The following is a 17,546-nucleotide window of genomic DNA, read 5'->3' on the forward strand; positions in this document are numbered from 1 at the left end:
TCCCTTCAGCTCTGAAATGTGGGAATTTTCATTTTTCTAGCATTTGTTAAAAATACTATTACTAAATACTAGGAAGGAAATCAGCCAAATTTAGCAGCTGAGAGTAAGCCCTCTGAAACATATCAGGCAAACATTTTGCAAGACTGTTCATCTGCTCAATCTCCAACACTACAGAAGCTGAAAAAGAGAGAGGAGAAACAGCCTCCACTGTAGACAACATTTGTTTTCAGTGTTCACTTGCAGCCCAGAAGTACCTTGTATTGTTGAATTTTACTCTGCTCTACAGGAAGATCAGAGTACAGCTTTTGCTTGAACAACCCACACATCTGACACTAAAATCATCAAGCTGTCAGGCAGCAAAAGCACCAACTCTCCCATTTGCATCCCTTGCCCATCCCTGGCCAGCAAGATTCATTGGAACAACATAGAAAATGAGCAACAGGAAAGCTGATTGAGAAGGTGGGAGATCAAGGCTCTCAGACCTTAGGTCCACAGTGAGGAGCAGACTACCATGACAAAGGAACAGAGATGTCATCCTGAGCATATTGGACTTTTCTTAGCTGAATACTCAGCCAGACCATTGCCACTTGTCTACTCTCTGTCTTTTGCATGTCTGGCTTCAGGAATTAGATGGAGTGGCAACTCCCCTGTGGATGTGACTTAGTCAAGTCACTAGGACACATTCTGAGGTTGTGGTTCCTACTTTCCAGTGGAAACAGGACACTTTGAACATCCTTGGTTAAGGCTTTAGCCAAGTCTTCAGGGAAGAATTGTTTGGACAGTTCCTGTGGACTTGGCAAAAATAAAGAGCCTAGAAAATCTCATTCACACCAGAAGTTGATATCCTCCCCACATGACCTGACTCTTTCTAGTCATGGCAACAATTCCTTGTTTGCACCGATACTCAGAATAATTCCTTGTAGCACTGGTTCCAATGTCCAGAGCATTATACAAAATGTCACCACCAGCACGTGCAACAGCAGGTGCCTGCCCACAGAAGACTTCATTGGTCAGAGTTACAGCTGAGGGACCTCATGATGTGTGTTGTACTCACAGCAGAGGTAGACACCTCACAGGAACTGACTAGAATGTCTCTGAGACGGTCCCAAGCTCTTGCTGTTGGGAGAGAAGGAAAAATGTTAAAGCAGAGCAGACTGGATCTCCCTCTGTATATCTTCTGCAGAATCTGCATCTGCCAATTTAATTTGACTGGATGCTTCCAGGACTGAAAATTTAATCAAAGCAATATTTCAGTTGATAAGCTGAAAACATTAAAATTTTTGCAGAACCAGTGTGAAAAGTTCCAATGCTCCTGTCTACCATACTCCATCTCCACAGTCCCTTATGAGTTCCACTGGCAGAGCTGTTTCTGAGGCTTAGAACTATTTCTGGGGCTCAATTTAAAACAGCTTGGTGAAACAGTCCAGGATGTAACTTCCTTACTTTCTATGGAGAGTCGCTTATAACCTGGGTCATTTAACTGGCACAGCTAATAGGAAGCACATCCTTACAATGGGAGACACAGTGAACTCTGAGGACCAGAAGAGTATTGATCTAGCTACTGGGGAGACCGTAACCCGGAGCTAGAGGTGAGGTGAGATAGACTGGTCTACCCGAGACCTTCCTCTGACTCTCTTCAATGGTGCATTTCCCATCACCATTATTTTGACATCCTCTGGCAGGAACAGAGTTCAAGAAGCACTCTATCAAGGAAATTCCATTTACCATCATCACTGCACTTAGTTTTCTGCAGGACTGTGAGAAGTGGAAGCTGAGACCTCTTCTCTGTACTACAGTTTTTGCTGGGACATAACTTATACCTGCTCCCTGGGTACATGAATAGGTAAATGTGTGCAGAAGCATAAACTACAGCCGGTGGGGCATTCCCTCAGCAAGGCTGAGCTTTACCTTCTGTAGTATAGACTCTTGACTTTGTACCCAGTCAGTGTTCACCTGCATCACACTTAGCTTCATTTCTGAGGGCAGGAAAAGCAGGCAGCTCTCTAACCATAACAAGAAAGTAGAGGCAATGGGAGCACATAATTTGATACTGCTCATTTTTCATTATAGTTAGTTAACTGGCACGAGCAATTAATTTGGTTACCTGGTATTTTATTGGGAAGTTTGGAGTACTTGGGCCTGGAGAGTATCCCTCTTCTGGGATTTGCAGTGGCTGGACTTCAGCTGGTCCAGTACAAGGTCACTGCCTTCGCTGGCAGCAGGTGATGTGGAGAAAGCCAGAAGAAAGTCTGCCCCTCCTGTTCCAAGGGAGCTGCTTTGAAACTGAAGCCGTAGTGCTGATCCCTGCTTATGCTGCACCACAGCTCACACAGGTACATCTGTGCCCAGCCTTGTACCACTACTGTGGCCTTACTTAAACAATTACCAGACATGGTCTGACTCCAGTCACTGACTCCGGACCTGATCCTGACCCAAACTTGCCATTCCACATTCTGGCTTCTTGCTGGTTTAACAATTGCTCTTACCTGCCTGTTTTACTGCCCTTGGCTCACTAGAGAATCAGTTGGCTCTCACTGATCTCTGGCACATCCAACATGATTTTGGCTCTGCCCACATCTCCTCTTCTGGTCAGGACCATACAGCAGAAAGCCAGTGATTTCAACACCCTGCTAAAAGCAAAATCCACTACAATGCACATTTTCTTACAAAATACAACACAACTGGTTTTATGTGTACATCGGGCAATATTTTACTGAACAGGGGAAAAAAAAAGAGTGCAACAAGATTTTTTTTGACCCTGAAAAACACAAGAACAACAGAAGGATGCTAGTAAGCATTTCCACTGTATGCTGGACCCCACTCGCACGCACTCACACCTGCATCAATATGGGAATGACCCACTTTCAGCATAACAGGGTTAGTGTGGGGGTGACATAGTGCTCTTGGCTTAATGTCCCAGGCATCTGAAATTTAGTTCCCAACCATTTCTTCTTCTCTTTATCCAAGAGATACGTATATGCCTTTCCTGGAGCAATAAGTGCATGAATGTACCAGGATAAGCATTTAGAAAGAGTCAAGACCACATGAAAGGATCGGCAGCATATCCTCCCTGTGGCACTGGGCCAAGGTCACTGCCTTTCAGTGGGAAAGACAACCAGAAGGTCAGCAAAAGAACCACAGAACCAAACCAAAACACGTCAAAAAGGGAAAACTACCCAAGAAAATATTGGGCCATGAAAAGAAAACCAAGCTTACTATGAAGAGCTCTTTTCCTCTTACCACCCCAAGCAGTAACCCCCAGGGGTTTAGTGTTTCCCTCACCGTAACACAAACCAGGCCTCTGTGCTGGGAGCCCACGCAGCTGCTGCTCCAGAGAAGCTGGTGACTCAGTCATGTGCACAAATGCTTATGTCCTGATTGTTTTGGAACGAATCAGACACAAAATGTGAACAAAAGCAAACAGCTATCTGGCCACAGAAATGGTGTTCACAGGAGTGTCTTGGGAGCTGTACTGGGAAATGTGGGCTATATACAGCACTGTCAAGGTGCTGCAACATCATGCATATGGTTACAGCACATGTGCCCCAAATAGCAGGACCAGTGTACTCCATGCGCTGGTTCACTTACACAGCCACAGGGAAAGCATTTCAGAAGACAAGGCTCAGGACACAAGCTTGGAGCTCTGGGTCCAGGGCTAAACTGGGCTAAATCAGTAGCAATGCAAGTCTACTGGACAGATTGAAAGAAAGAAGACCCAATACAATGTTTGCCTGGAACGTCATACAGCTGTATCTATCTGTAATATTTGTCAAAAACCATGTCAGAGATATCTGCAGCTCCATCTGCAAGTAGCGAGGATGTCATTGTACAGAGGAAGACTAAGGAGAGTTCCACTGGTGCAGTGGGAGTAAAAACTTCCTCCAAAATGCACTAAAATTGTTTTTTTTCTTTCATTCTCTAGTCATAACTGAGATTTTCAAGACAACAGTTTTAAGATAGCTCTTTTCCACAGAACACTCCATTGAAAATAAGCAAAAAAGGTAAAGCATAAAAGTGTTAAAAAAAATTAAACTAGCTGACAGGAATAGTTAAAAAATTATTTCACTTCTAGTTCCATGAGACACTCATGGTGATGTGAGCAGTCATTACCTCAGTGATGCAACAGTGTCATTTCCATGCTATGAAATGAGTATCTTTGCTTCCTTCAGTGCAGGAAAACCTTTACTGGCAGATCAGCATGAATGGGGGATGCAGAAAAGGGTTGCCTGCTGACTCAACAAGCCTCAGAGCTGCCCAACTGGTGCTTAGAAATCTCACCTGGAAATGCTCTCTTGTCACGAGGTGCAGCACACAAAATCCATTACAGGTCTAGGAGGGAGAAGGATCTGTGCACAAACTAACCTCACAAGCAGGAGGACCTGCTGATACGGTTCATGTGTGTCTTTACCTTGCACAGATAGCAAGTCATCCCCTGAAGCTAAGGTTTAGGCTGTTATTGGCAAAAAAGGGGGAAGACGAGTAGAGCAGACCAGAAGATTTTGGTGATGGGAGTACTCTTGAGATCACCAGAGTTTGTACTGACTTTTCCTCAGGCCCATAAGTGGCCACAGGGAAGATGGAGAAGCCAGAACTGGACTGCAGTCACCTTTGCCTGAACATCACAAGGCAGTGAAGACCATAACACCATTGGAGGAACAATTTTGCAACATGTATTATATTTTACACACGCACAGCGTTTTTGAAGTCAAATTTACCCCAAAGATCTATGTCCACACAGGGCCATGTATTTTTTAACCCTATAATCTCTCCTGGGGAGAACTGGATTAGAAAGACATTCAAATGCTCTGTTAACAAGTCTGTGGCTTTCCTGGGACAGCCATTGTGCAAAGGCTGACATCCTTAGAAGAAACTGGTTAAAACCTATCTTGTGGAAACGGACTTTGCAGGTACCGTGAGCCGTCAAAGGGCAGACCTCTCAGTTTGGGTTTTTTAACTCTCACAACTGGAAACAGACCCTTTTTCCTTGGTGGGGTTTTTTTTTGGGGTTTTTTTTTTTTTTTTGGTTGGTTGGGGTTTTTTCCCCTGAAGGAGATAAGCAGGCTGCGTTCTCACTCGCAGAGCGAGAGAAGCTGTGCGTCGCCGTACCGCCTCCATCCCGAGGCAGCCGCCGGGGCGGCGGGAGCTGCGGGGCGCTGCGGGGAGCGGCGGGCGCGGGGGGCAGCGGCAGGGCCCGGGCACTCCCCGCCGCGGCGGGCGGAGCGGGGGCGGCGGGACGGGGCGGGGCGGGCCGCGCTCGGGTCTCCCCCTGCGCCGGGGAGGATGCGGAGAAGAGGCTGCTGCCGCTTCCCTTCCCGAGAGCCTGCGAGCCGAATTTCCCGGGGTGTGTACGGTCAGCAATAAAAAGAGAAACGCGCGGTCCAAGTTAATTTTCCACCCCCGAAAGGAAATGCTGCTTCCTGTATTATGCAAGGCTGGTGCCAACAACACTGACACAGGAGTCTATTGTCCTTTTCACAAAGCCGTGGTGGGGAAGGGCGCCTGAGAAAATAGTCCTTTTGCAACAGCAAGGAGCTTTTGATCTTGGGGGGGTGGGTGGGGGTGGGAGGGGTGTGGAGAGAAAAGCGGGTGCGGCTGGGAGCTGGGAGGGATGCGGCGGCGGAGCAGGGTACCGAGGTGTCCTTCGTCGTCCCTCCAGCCCCGCTCAGGAGGCCAGGATGAGCAGAAGTGCCTGCAAATGTCTTTCCTCTTCCATGCAAAGTGATCACACGCTTCGGCCCCGCTTCCGATGTGTGCGAGCCGGAACAAAGACACCAGGGATTAGGAGCGTCTTCCTCCTCCTCCCCCTCACTTAACCCCTCGGTCTAACGTAGATTACAAAGCCTCGCTCACCGGGAAGGAGCCCAATGCCTTGCCCGTTAGTGCTGCGGCTGCACGGCGGTACTGGCGCTCCCCGGTGGGACCCGGGCGGTGCCGGCGCCTCCCGGTACGGGCGCCCGGGGAGCCGGGCGCTGCCAGCCCGCGGCGCTCCGGCGGGGCTGGATACCCTGCATCCCCTCCGCGGACGGGCGGGCTCCCGCTCCGCACCGACCCGGGCACAGGGGACACGGTGCCCACGCCAGCTGCAAGTCCCAGCAGTTTCTTAGCAGGAAAAGATAAGTAACATCTGAGGAAGAGCCACGGTGTTTCCAAAAGCAGTTTGGGACACTTTCCTGTCCCAATGCTTTCCTGTCACAGGCTTTAAAAATATCGCGGCTTGCTTTCCCTTAAGTAACTAATAAAGACATTTTATTCCTACTCTAAAAGGATCATGTCAGTCCAAAAGAGCGGGTACACAGATTCTTTTGGATATACGGATAGACTCAACGTTGCTGATGCTATCCCTTGTTAAACAATTCTTAAAGAGTTAATATTTCCTTAAGAGAGGATTTGAAAGAACAATTCTTATTCTTAAAATAGTTCTTATAAACTTTCTTATTAGCTCTTATTAAAGGCGAGTTCCTGCCTTTCTTAATGGGATACAAAACCCATTTCCAAGGGAAGTCTATGTCCAGTAAGAGCAGCAGGGTCAGTCTCTTGCTTTGAGTGTTTTCTGGCATCTGGCTGCCTGCAAGATGGAATCATTTGGGCCGACTACTGACTGACAGTGGCTCATTAAGAGAAAATGCAAATAATTTTCTTTAAATGTACCTGCTTGCAATCAAAAAGAAAACATAATGTTCCTCTTCACATATGTAGATGGGTTGAGTTAAAGGAATTTTAGGGAAAGAGGATATGAGAAGAATTATTTAGAAACGTTTCTATATAAAAATAGAGTGGGATTTCCTATGTCCAAAGAGCAGAGTCCTTAAAAAAAAACTAAACAAAAAAAAAAAAAAAAACCCAACCAAACAAACAAAAAAAAAAAAACCAAAAAAAAACCAAAAAAAAACCAAAACCAAAAAAAAACAACAAAAAAATCCACCAAAAAAAAAAAACCCCAAAAAAACTCCAAAGCAACACACACACACACAAAAAAATCCCAACCAAACCTAAACGGTACCAATTTTCTGTGTCTCCTTCGTTGTAAAAGCACAACAGAACAAACGTAAAACATTCGTAGATCATTCGGGTTTCCAGTAGCTTGCAAGGTGCTCACGACTGAGTACAGCTGGCTGTGTACGGTGCTGAATGTCACTGGTGGTCGCTCAAGCCTACCGCTGCATTCATTCACGCTCTCCCTTGCCCCCCTTCACAAAGACACAGATTTGGGGTTTGTTACACACGGTTTGCAACGCCGTGTCCAACTCTGGTCCGTGGTCCTTAGCTCCCGTCTAACGTGAGATAGTCAGTTTTAATGCCAGCCTTCCATGCTCCTTCCAGGCTTTCTGTAAAGGCCAGGAATGCCGCAGGCAGGAAAAGCTGCGCTCCTTCTGCCGGTGGTAGTGCCTGCCCTTCCCCCAGCCCTTAGATGTGGGCCATTCAAGTTTATCTCCCACCAACTCTGCCATAGACTTCTGTTATCTGGAAAAAGCCCCAGAGGCACAAATCTTTGAAGGCATTGAAGTGCCTAACTCCCATCAGAATGAGGGATGTAGTTGTCTAAATACCGCTGATAATCTACAAAGTTGCTCACGATTTGTGTAACAGAGATCACGTAAGTATCCGCAGTCTGACACAGGCAAAGCGCTAAACTGTCTTTTATTACTGCTGCTGCTGTCGCTACTGCTGTTATTCAACATCTGTATACTCACAAGTCCAAGTCGGCAGTTAGGAGTCCACTGGGAGAAGGATCACAAGGAGAAAAGTTTCTGCTTACGAGATTTCGCAGCCAAGAAACAGCTGAGGAAACAGCAAGTACGTCTGACACAGAAGTGGAGGAGATGGCCATGAACACATGAACACGTTACCAGCCACCTTCTGCTTTCAAGGGGTTTTCAGGCTTGACCAAAGAAGTAAATTTGTAATGTTAAAAGTATGTCACTCCTGCCCCTTTGGTGGTGGCTGGTCACTGAGTCTCAGACAATGCCTACGGTAACATCTGTCACCAAGCCATGGAAAAAAAAGTTAGCTGCCCGAAAACATCTGTCACCAAGCCATGGAAAAAAAAGTTAGCTGCCTGCTTGGGTCTCTGTTGGGAACAGGTTGGAAATGGGAAGGATCGTTTCCTTGCACTCACTCGTGCCTGTATGCGTAGGACGTCGTCATGGCAAAACACAGAGTGTGCTGGTGATTCAGAACCTTGGGAAATGGCCAGTCATCTGCTTTACACTGGACTCAGACAGCAATGAAGTTAAGATGCCCATCATTTTTGAGAGATGGATGAGGCTTATTTGGAGAGGAAATAGGCACAGTCCTAACGAATAGGACACATACGAAATGAACACCTAAAAATAAACACTGTATTTTCTGTTCCCTGAAAGCTATTGTTGAAGTTGCCACAGAAATATTTCATAACTGTGAAACACAAAAACACCCAAAATGTAATCTCCCTTCTACTTGGAATTTCTCAGAACAGAATTAACTTTTTACAAATTTCAGAGTGTTTGAAATTATCATTGCATTCAGATGGGGCAGATCCATAACGGTTCATCATTAATATGACTCAAAAAAAAAAAAAAAGCTGCTGTTAGTTACTAATATCTAATTCAAACACTTTAAAATATGATCCTGTTGAAGGTGTCAGCTTTGTGTTTGATTGCTTTGTGAAGGGTAAATCTACGAAGTTCACAAAAAAATGAAATTATGGGTCTAATTTCACACAGTGACTGGGACAGAAAATGTTTTCTCTTGGTGAAGTCATCAGACCCTCTGCAGACAAACACAGTGTTCAAACGCTTTCAATGTGTAACAGGCTCCAGTGTTAGAAATGCACCACGTGTGAGCAGAGGAACTACTGAAACCTGTTTTCCAGTGTAGTGTGAAGCTCCTGTGTTTGAGAAAGTCTGGGCTCTGCTCCATGCCTTTCCCATGCCATTTAAATGCCCTAGTGAGCTCAGGAACATGCTGCTGACAAAAAGACCATGAATTCCCACTAAAGACATTCCCTGTATTGATTCTCATTTGGGTTGTCTCCACCTAGCCCTTATTTTCATGAAAACTTCAGGGATATAATTACCTTTAAAGCCTGTTCCTTTGTATCAGTTTTAATTCAAACAGACCAATGGATTCCAAAGGGAGAAGAAATTTTTTGTAGAGGTAGGAGCCATGTAAGTATTTGTGTTGCTCATACAACTCTCATTTCTTTAAAAAACAATGCTAATTGCTTAGATTGTTTGCTGTCACAGACCTTATTCCCCTACTTTAGAGAATTTCTTCCAATTGCCAGCCTAAGTTAATTCCTGCTGAGATTACATTTTCCTGGTTTCATGCTGAATTAGAATCAACTTTATTTTTACTATAATTGACTCTTCTCAGAGGATAGAAACGCTTCCATAGACATTCCCTACACCTATCCCAGTTTTAAATCAGTTTGGTCGAACATGAAAAAACACCATGCGTTTTCATGGCATTTTCACACTGATGGGTCACAACGATTCTGAGATTCTTAATACATCTTTTTTTTTTCCCCCCCTATGTCATTGCCAATGTATGATTGCCAAACTTATAGCAGATATTTCTGAGGAATTTGCTCAGAACATAAGTCAATGTACTTTTCTGCTTCCTGGTTTCATGAAGTTGTGATTGACTCACAGGTTGACTCACAGACCAGTGTGAGTTATTTTAAGCATTGTGTACAAAAATATTAAATGTTGAAAGTTGGTTTTATTGGGGATTTTCTGCTCTCTCACACATTTATACAGATAACTTTGTAATGTGAGAGTTGCAACTATAGGAAATGAAATCTAGATCTGTCAAAGGAAAGAAATAAGGGCTTTCTGCAGAAAAGAATATTGCAAGATAAACCAAAACAAAACACATGATTGTTTCAGGAGATAAACCCCTAAAAATGAAACTGGAATAGTGTTTCAACCACCAAAGCTGCCTACTTTTTCAAAAGGCAACAGAAACAAAAAGCAAGGTGCTTGCAAAAATCCAGTATATTTAAAAACAAATAGGAGGATCTGAAAGTGAATGCTTTCATTTGTGCTTCACAAGAAATGTACCTGTTTGCATTTCTGTCTCTCCTCTAAGGTAAGGATCCTGCAGCTATTCCAAAAAAGCATCAGATGAACTTTCGCAACATTTTGAAAATGAGAAACATACTCATTTCTCAACCAGTCTACTTCTCAGTGACCATGTGTACTGAGGGCATGAAAAGCTTTTGCCAGCTCTGTCTGACCAGGACAAAGTGCTCCTTGAAGACCCACCATGTGAAATATATCTTCCTTAGTCCCTGCTGAGGACACAAATCTTCAGATACTCCTTTGTGTTCCTTAAGCAACCCTACCACTTTGGCCCCCACACAGGGCCAAACACCAGTGTCTAATCTGGCCTGCAATAAGCTGTGGCACGTGAGCTGTCCATCCAGAGACAAATGTCTCCAGCAAGCCCAGGCCTCTCAGGAACAATGGCCAGAATCCAGAAGGAGTTCCCTGAGGTGCGTACAATGACCAGATGCCAATGTTTGGACAACTGAGTTCTCCTTCAGGCTTCCTTAGCATGTCTCAGATATTTCTATCTTCTAGCCAAGACATTGCTGAATGCTTAATACTTAGTATTTTCTGAGGATTTTACTTGCAAAGGCATTTAGGCCTAGATTTAAACTAAGTCCCTGTAATTGATGTTTCCTACTGTCTGCACACCTCTGAAGGCCTGGAGTGAGCCAACTCCGGTGAGAAATCACAAGCCACATGGACCAAAGTGGGCACCCAACCATAACTGCACCAGAGGATGCAGACAGACCTCAACTCCTCCTGGTAGTATTGTTAACCTTTGATGTGAAAATACTAAGGAAATGGATGAGTTGAGTTGACTGAATAAAGCCATCTAGATCTGGAAACAGCACAGTCAAGTTTGGTTGAAGTTATTTCCGAGCTAAAGCATTTTCCTACTGGAAAGTGCTCCATGGACTTGGCCTGGTTTCCACAAGGAGGATGTACCTTCTGGGTGCTTTTGTCTTGCGGAGACATAATCTTTTTTTTTTTTTCCTTAGGATGTTTTCCTAAGCAAAGGTGGAATAGCAGTTAAGCTGGACAGCCTTTAGGCTGCCTATTTCAGCAACCAAGTCTTGTTGAAGATGGTGAATGCAGGTGCTTCATCGTCAACTAAAAACATACTTCCCAGAAGGCAGAAACACAGAAACACTTTCTGAGAAAATGCTTTGATTTAAAAGCTCTGATACTGGTTCTCTGGTCTTTCTTTAGGGTGCTGAAAACCTTCTTCTGTCAATTGCCATGCTGTGTTGCCAGCACAACCAAGATCTTCTGGAAGTATCCATTCTGTGCCCACCTATTCTTTTTCACAGTGATGTCAGCAACAATTCAAACCAGAAGCAGCAAGTAACTGATACTGATTTCTACTGCTGAAAATCAAACACAACTTCTATTTCCTTACATAAACCTTTGATGAAGGTCCTTGTTATAAGGGCTTATCATAACACCTAAGATATTCCCAAATAGGTTGGTGTGGTGGTTGCCTAAATGCTGTCTTTAAACCTATAAACTGAATGAGGAACATCTACTGCTGCTTTTTTTCTTACCTTCCATTTAGCAGTCTGTTTCAGGGCTTGTCAGTGTTTTCTAACGCAAAGAATGCCCAAACTTTTAGGCAAAAAAGACAGTCTCTAGTGGGGTTGTTATAGTGCTTTTCACTTAATTCAGTGAAAAGTTGGCTAAACTGCTTTTATGTTTGTTTTTTTTTTCTCCTGTTTCATTTTACTTGCCTGCTTGAATGCAGAATACTTGTGTTTTCCTGCCTCACATATGGAAATTAAAATTACTCTGTGGTTTACTGCTTCCAAGATCAAAATTAACCCACAAGCAGTAGCTTGAAGAATTGTGGATGAGAAACTAATATTCCTTTAGAAACTGAATCTCTGCTTCCCTCATCTCACAGTTGTTTTCTTTATTCTGCTCTGGGTAGTACAGTAGAAGGCTTGTCTGCCTCTGAACAGTGTGTAGCACACAGTCAGATGCCACAGTCGCTTTGGTCACATTTCTTTGTCATTGTGTTTACAACTTCCTTTTATTTCAGAGAACAGAGACTTAATGATGTTTCCTCACCAAAAGGACATTTAAGTATTTCCCCATAAGTTAATCCTCACCTGCACCTTTCTATTTTTTTTCTTTCTTTTTGGCATCTTTCACTTCTATTGTGCTGGGAAACGTGACAGCGTATAGTACACTGTTTCATTTTCAGTTGGTACTCTTTAAGAGCGTTTTGTCTATAGTTTAATTCTATTGGGTTCTATTTTTAATTATTTCCAAGGTCTCATGTTGTTTGGTGTGAATTTGCAAAACAGAAGGCTGCTGATCTGAAAGTCCATTTCACTTTTCTCTCCTTCACAAGTGACAACTTCTTCTTTGCTGACATTTTCTATATATTTCTTCTCTCTTCTTGCTAGTGCTTCGGTTTTTTACCTAATAGAGACTTTTAACTTTATCCAGAAGGGGATTGCTTCCTTTTATTATTTTCTCCTTTCACACTGTCCTTCTACATCTAGACTCGAGTTATATGTGCTAGGAAATCAACAATTCTTATTGAAGCAGCTGAAACGGACCTGGCACCTACCTATCTTTTTGAAAGAAATAGAAGATCAAGAAAATTGAAATATAATTCTACATTTTAAAAAAGTCTGTCATGGAACAGAAAATAGAGTCCTTGCTATCTGGCTTAAGTATCATAACTAAAAATTCATCTTCTTTTCAATCTCTCTTTCTAGTTGCTGCAATTACAGAAGAAAAATGTCCAGGTCATAATTCACTTGAGTCTTTTAAATGTTAATGCTTTAAATATATAAGCCTTTAAAATAGTTTTTAACAGCTTTATAGAGTAGTTTCTCAAAGCTATCGCACAGACCATTTTCCAGAACATACCAAAACATCATTTTGTGCTTTTCTGCTTTGTGCTTCCAGCTACTAATTTAAAAAAAGAAAACATGAGGTGTGTTGACAGACAGCACTGGGCTTGGGCACAATGACACAGAAACAATAGTAACATGATTGCTATAGAAATTGCAGCAGTCATTAACTAATCACAGGGAAAGAAAAATAACACTAGCACTAGAATCAAAGGATATAACAGGAGTTAATGCTGTAGAAACAGGAAAGATTTAAAAAATAGTCCCATAAAAATCAACTGATTTGGTGATTTGACAATTTACAGCAGGCAGACTTACTAATCCTTTGTCAGTATATTTTTCTAAGAAGAAAAATGGAGATAACTTTTAATATTTTTCTTCTGCTCATACTACTGGAAGTTGATGGAAACAACGAAGAAGTAATATTTTTCTATTCCAACCCCAAAACTTCATTTAACCTGTTGCAGTCAGCAACACAGCCCTGAGTATCATAAACAGAACTGTCAGAACAGGTTACCAAGACAGGACAAGAGTAAATTTAGAAAAACTATCACAATTTACACAAATGTGGATTATTTTAATGCCTACTTACCTCCAACCATTTGTCTTTCCTTAATTTTTTTTAAAAATATTTTAAAAATTGTTTTCTTTCCTTTTAGAAAAAGCTGAAGAACAAAAGCTGTATACCCCTTTCCAGACAAGAAAGACTGGAGTCATCCACAGACCCATGTTGCTGCTGAATCACCTCCCTTAACCAAGCCCAACTTTCTTATTCAACGGGATTTTATTCTACCAGCCAGAATCAAAGCCATTATTGAAAGACAAAACACAACTCCTGTGTTCCTATAACTAAAACCAGGTTATGGCAATCCCAGACTTCAGTAAATCCAAAAGCTGATAACAGATTTACCTCACTGTCTCTATTGCAATGTCTCAAAGGCTGACTAAAGCAATGGATCTTTAAAGCAGTGGATCATAAAGTAATGCTGAATATTCCTCTGGGTCCATGGACTTTGGTGGAGGAGCTGGGAGAATAGTCACAGAGCACAAGAAGTAGCCACACAGAGGAGAAAACAATCATAACATTGGCTTCTGTATCCTTGAAGGATCTTGTCAATAACCAAGCTGTCCTATGTCAAAACGCTCATTCAGGAAAGAAACATGCCTATCACAGCCCGAATTTCCACCACTGAAGCAGCAGTGGAGAAGTGCACTACTGGGCATCCTAATCATAAACGCCCAACAAAAACTGATTAAGTGGATCTGGTTTTCAGAAAGCAGCAGTGTTTGAAATTCAAGACTTTTGGAGACTGGCATGTAAGCTGCCCACAAAATTAGGCAACAAAATCATCTCTGGCAACTGGTAAATGTAGTAGTTACTTCATCATTTCTTGAGTAGGAATGACAGGGGAGTCCCAGATGACAGTACTATCAGGAAATGGGATTGCAATAGAGGGAAATGCTGTAAACCACAGAGATACTGGAGATGGCATAGAAATTGTTACACTAAGGAGGAAGAAACTTGAGGAGAAGTATAAAAATTCCATCCCAGCCCACGCAATAACAGTAGAATTGCCCTAACAATCCTGCCACTGAAAATAGAAATTGCTTGATCACAGACTTTCAGACCATTAACAGAATAAATAAAAGCAAAAAGATACAAGAATGAAAATGGAGCGTACAATTTTTGTAAGGGAGCTTAGTGGCTTTTGTTACCCTGATCAGCTGTTGGATACTCCACATGTAGACTCACAGCCCTCAGCCACCGATGTCACAGTTAGTGTCCAGCCCTGTCCAATATCACAGTGAGATACAACTCAGCCCCCTGAGTGCAGAAGTACCTCACACCATGTTCCACCTGCAGCTATCCCTCAGGACTAGCAAGATGTGGTCTTCTGTCCTGTAACATGGCTTCAAAAGAACAATGTTTCTTTAATCCTGATGAAACTCTTTTAATTTTGATTTTTTTTCCCCTCCTGTACTGCTGATCTGAAGGCAGACCAAATACATTACATGCAAAAAGTACATTTGTGAGAGAAAATTAGGAAAACTATTCTTAAAAATTTACAGTATCTCCTGCTGACCATTTTTGTGATTATATTGACTTTTTTTTAACTATTTGGTATGACCTCATTCCCAATTCCCTTTCACTCACCTTGAACAGTAAGGTAACTTACTGTTCAAGATCTATCTGCCTATGATGATTTCATCTTTCCGTATACTCTGCAGTACGTGTAAAATTGTGTGACATCTCAGTGAACACTTTGGCAAAACTCTAGCAAGTTTATATTTATATTCCTTTTCCCATTGAAATTCATCCTTCCAAAGCCTTTCAGAGCAACAGTGCAATAGGGCGGTAGTAATATACAATTATTTGGAAAAAAATTTGCCATCAAAATGTTGGTGTTTTTTCTGAACAGAAAGCAGAAGCACAGTCTACTTAGTAGCCTGATTGAGGGGATTAATGTGGAATATATATTACTCTTTCTGCTTGTGGACTCTTCAAGTCTTCTGACAAAGACTTATAAGCATGACACAAGATAGAAGTTTGTAGTGAGGTTTTTGTCTCAGCATCAACACACATTTCCTTAGTTCTAAAGGCGCCAAGAATTGACAGTGTTAAATGAAGTTAATGGAAGGTACAAACCTTTCTCCTTTGGAACAACAGGACATAGCTACCTTCTGCGTTGTCTGGTTTTAGGTATCTGTGGTTGAAGCAATTTTACATGGCATATCTTTTGGGGTCAGAATGAAAAGAAGGTAAGCCAAAAGGAAGTGGGAGCTGAAGTAAGAGGTAGGATATAGCCTCAGAATAAAAGAGATCAGCACAGTGTATTTTTAGATGCTTGGGAATGCAGCTCAAAAAAAATAAAACTGAGCAATCAAGGACACTGCTTCCCCTTCCAATCACACACACACTCTCTATATTGTATCTAATCACTTACAGTTATGGAGTCATTTCCTTAGGAGTTCTAAGGGAATCACGTTTGGATTCCAAAATGTGTAAGCAATGCATTAATTTGGTACTATAAAAACTTCCATCAGAAGTTTTCCAAAACATTCAGCACTACAAGTACAGTGTCATTCTTTCAGTCCCTTCAGAGTTTTCCACCTGGTATGCTTTTCAAGGATGCATATTAGAATAGAAAATAAAGAGAATAGATATTAAATTAGCTCTAAACTGATAATGAATATTTGCATGACTTCATTGTCACATTAAGAAATGTATTTCAAGACAAATAAGAGGAATCTTGACTAATTTTATTGTTTCTGAGAAAAGGCCTGTAGAAGGAAGAGTGGGTGGCTGAATAAGATCCCACAAAGTATTCAGCATTTATGGCAAAAAGACAAACGCATTGACAAATGAAATTAAAACTCAGTGTGTTATCACTGAGTCACACACTGAGAAGCACATCTGCTGACACAGAACATGGAAAATATCTGAAGTGTATAGTATAAGGACAAGTAAGACCTTAAGAAGCAGCAGAATGTATAAGGATTTAAAATCATTACACATAAAGGGAAAAAAATAGGTAACACCTACAGAATCTGGCATTCATGCTGTCACTAGGACAGACAGACACAGAAAAAAGATTAGGCGATTGGAAAAAATCACTTACAGACTGAAGTGTAACAACCAGATATTTTATTTTGTAAGTAGTAATATCGGAAACTTCACCTTATTTGAAAAATCACTATAGTTTGGAATAGCTGCCCTCTGTGTGAGTGATAATCCAACTGTACATATGTTACAACAATACAGGCGCTGCAGTAATATATACGGAGAAGTAATGATTGTTATTTCACTTTTAAAAGTCACTATGCCCTAGGGCACAATTAACAGGCAATAAATTCCTACATGCTACTGAAGTTCAGAGATTAGTGTTTGCCTGTCAAAGCATGGAAACACATTTACACCTAATAAAAAGGGACTAATTAGCTGTTTAAATAATAGGAAATGTCAGTCAGAGGCCACAAAAGGCTATGAACAATAACTAAACCCACCCCTCAAAAACTGACACGTGTGTTTACAGACAAATATAAAGCATTCAACAGAGCCTTAAATGTTTGCCAAGTCATCCAAAAAAGAAGGAACTTTATTTAAATAGTGAAAGCAAAAGTTAGTGCTAGAAACTCACTGGAGTAGGGCATGTGTCACTCTAGTCTGTGCACTCCTTCACAGATTGATTTAGGAAAATTTCGTACATTCTGGACAGGAATTCAGTGAGTTTGGAGCATTAGAGATCATTAGAATATGTTTTGGCCTTGTCTGCCATAGGAATGCAGGTGAATCAAAGTTCATGTCTGAACTCCGGGCCAAGAAACTCTATTTGATAGTGGTCAAGGATGAAAAACTGGATCCTAGCTACTGCTGACGTTGAATTTGTGCATCCAGATATCTGATTAGTTTTTTAAAGAACACTATAAATACTATTCTGTTAGCTTTTACATCTTCTCGTGTTCTCCTCTCTTTGTTCCTATTTTTCTCTAGCTTTAAATGTCAGAGAGGTCAAAGCAGTCACTAACCAGCAACTATATAAAGAGATTAATAGCATAATTTCTGATTGATTTAATGGTTTGGTGTGAATCCCCAAATGTAAAACGGCTGCACCACAAATTGATTTTTGTCTGAGATATTTGAGTTTGC

This window comes from Motacilla alba, chromosome 1 (genome assembly GCF_015832195.1).
Source record: "Motacilla alba alba isolate MOTALB_02 chromosome 1, Motacilla_alba_V1.0_pri, whole genome shotgun sequence".
NCBI classification, from domain to species: domain Eukaryota; kingdom Metazoa; phylum Chordata; class Aves; order Passeriformes; family Motacillidae; genus Motacilla; species Motacilla alba.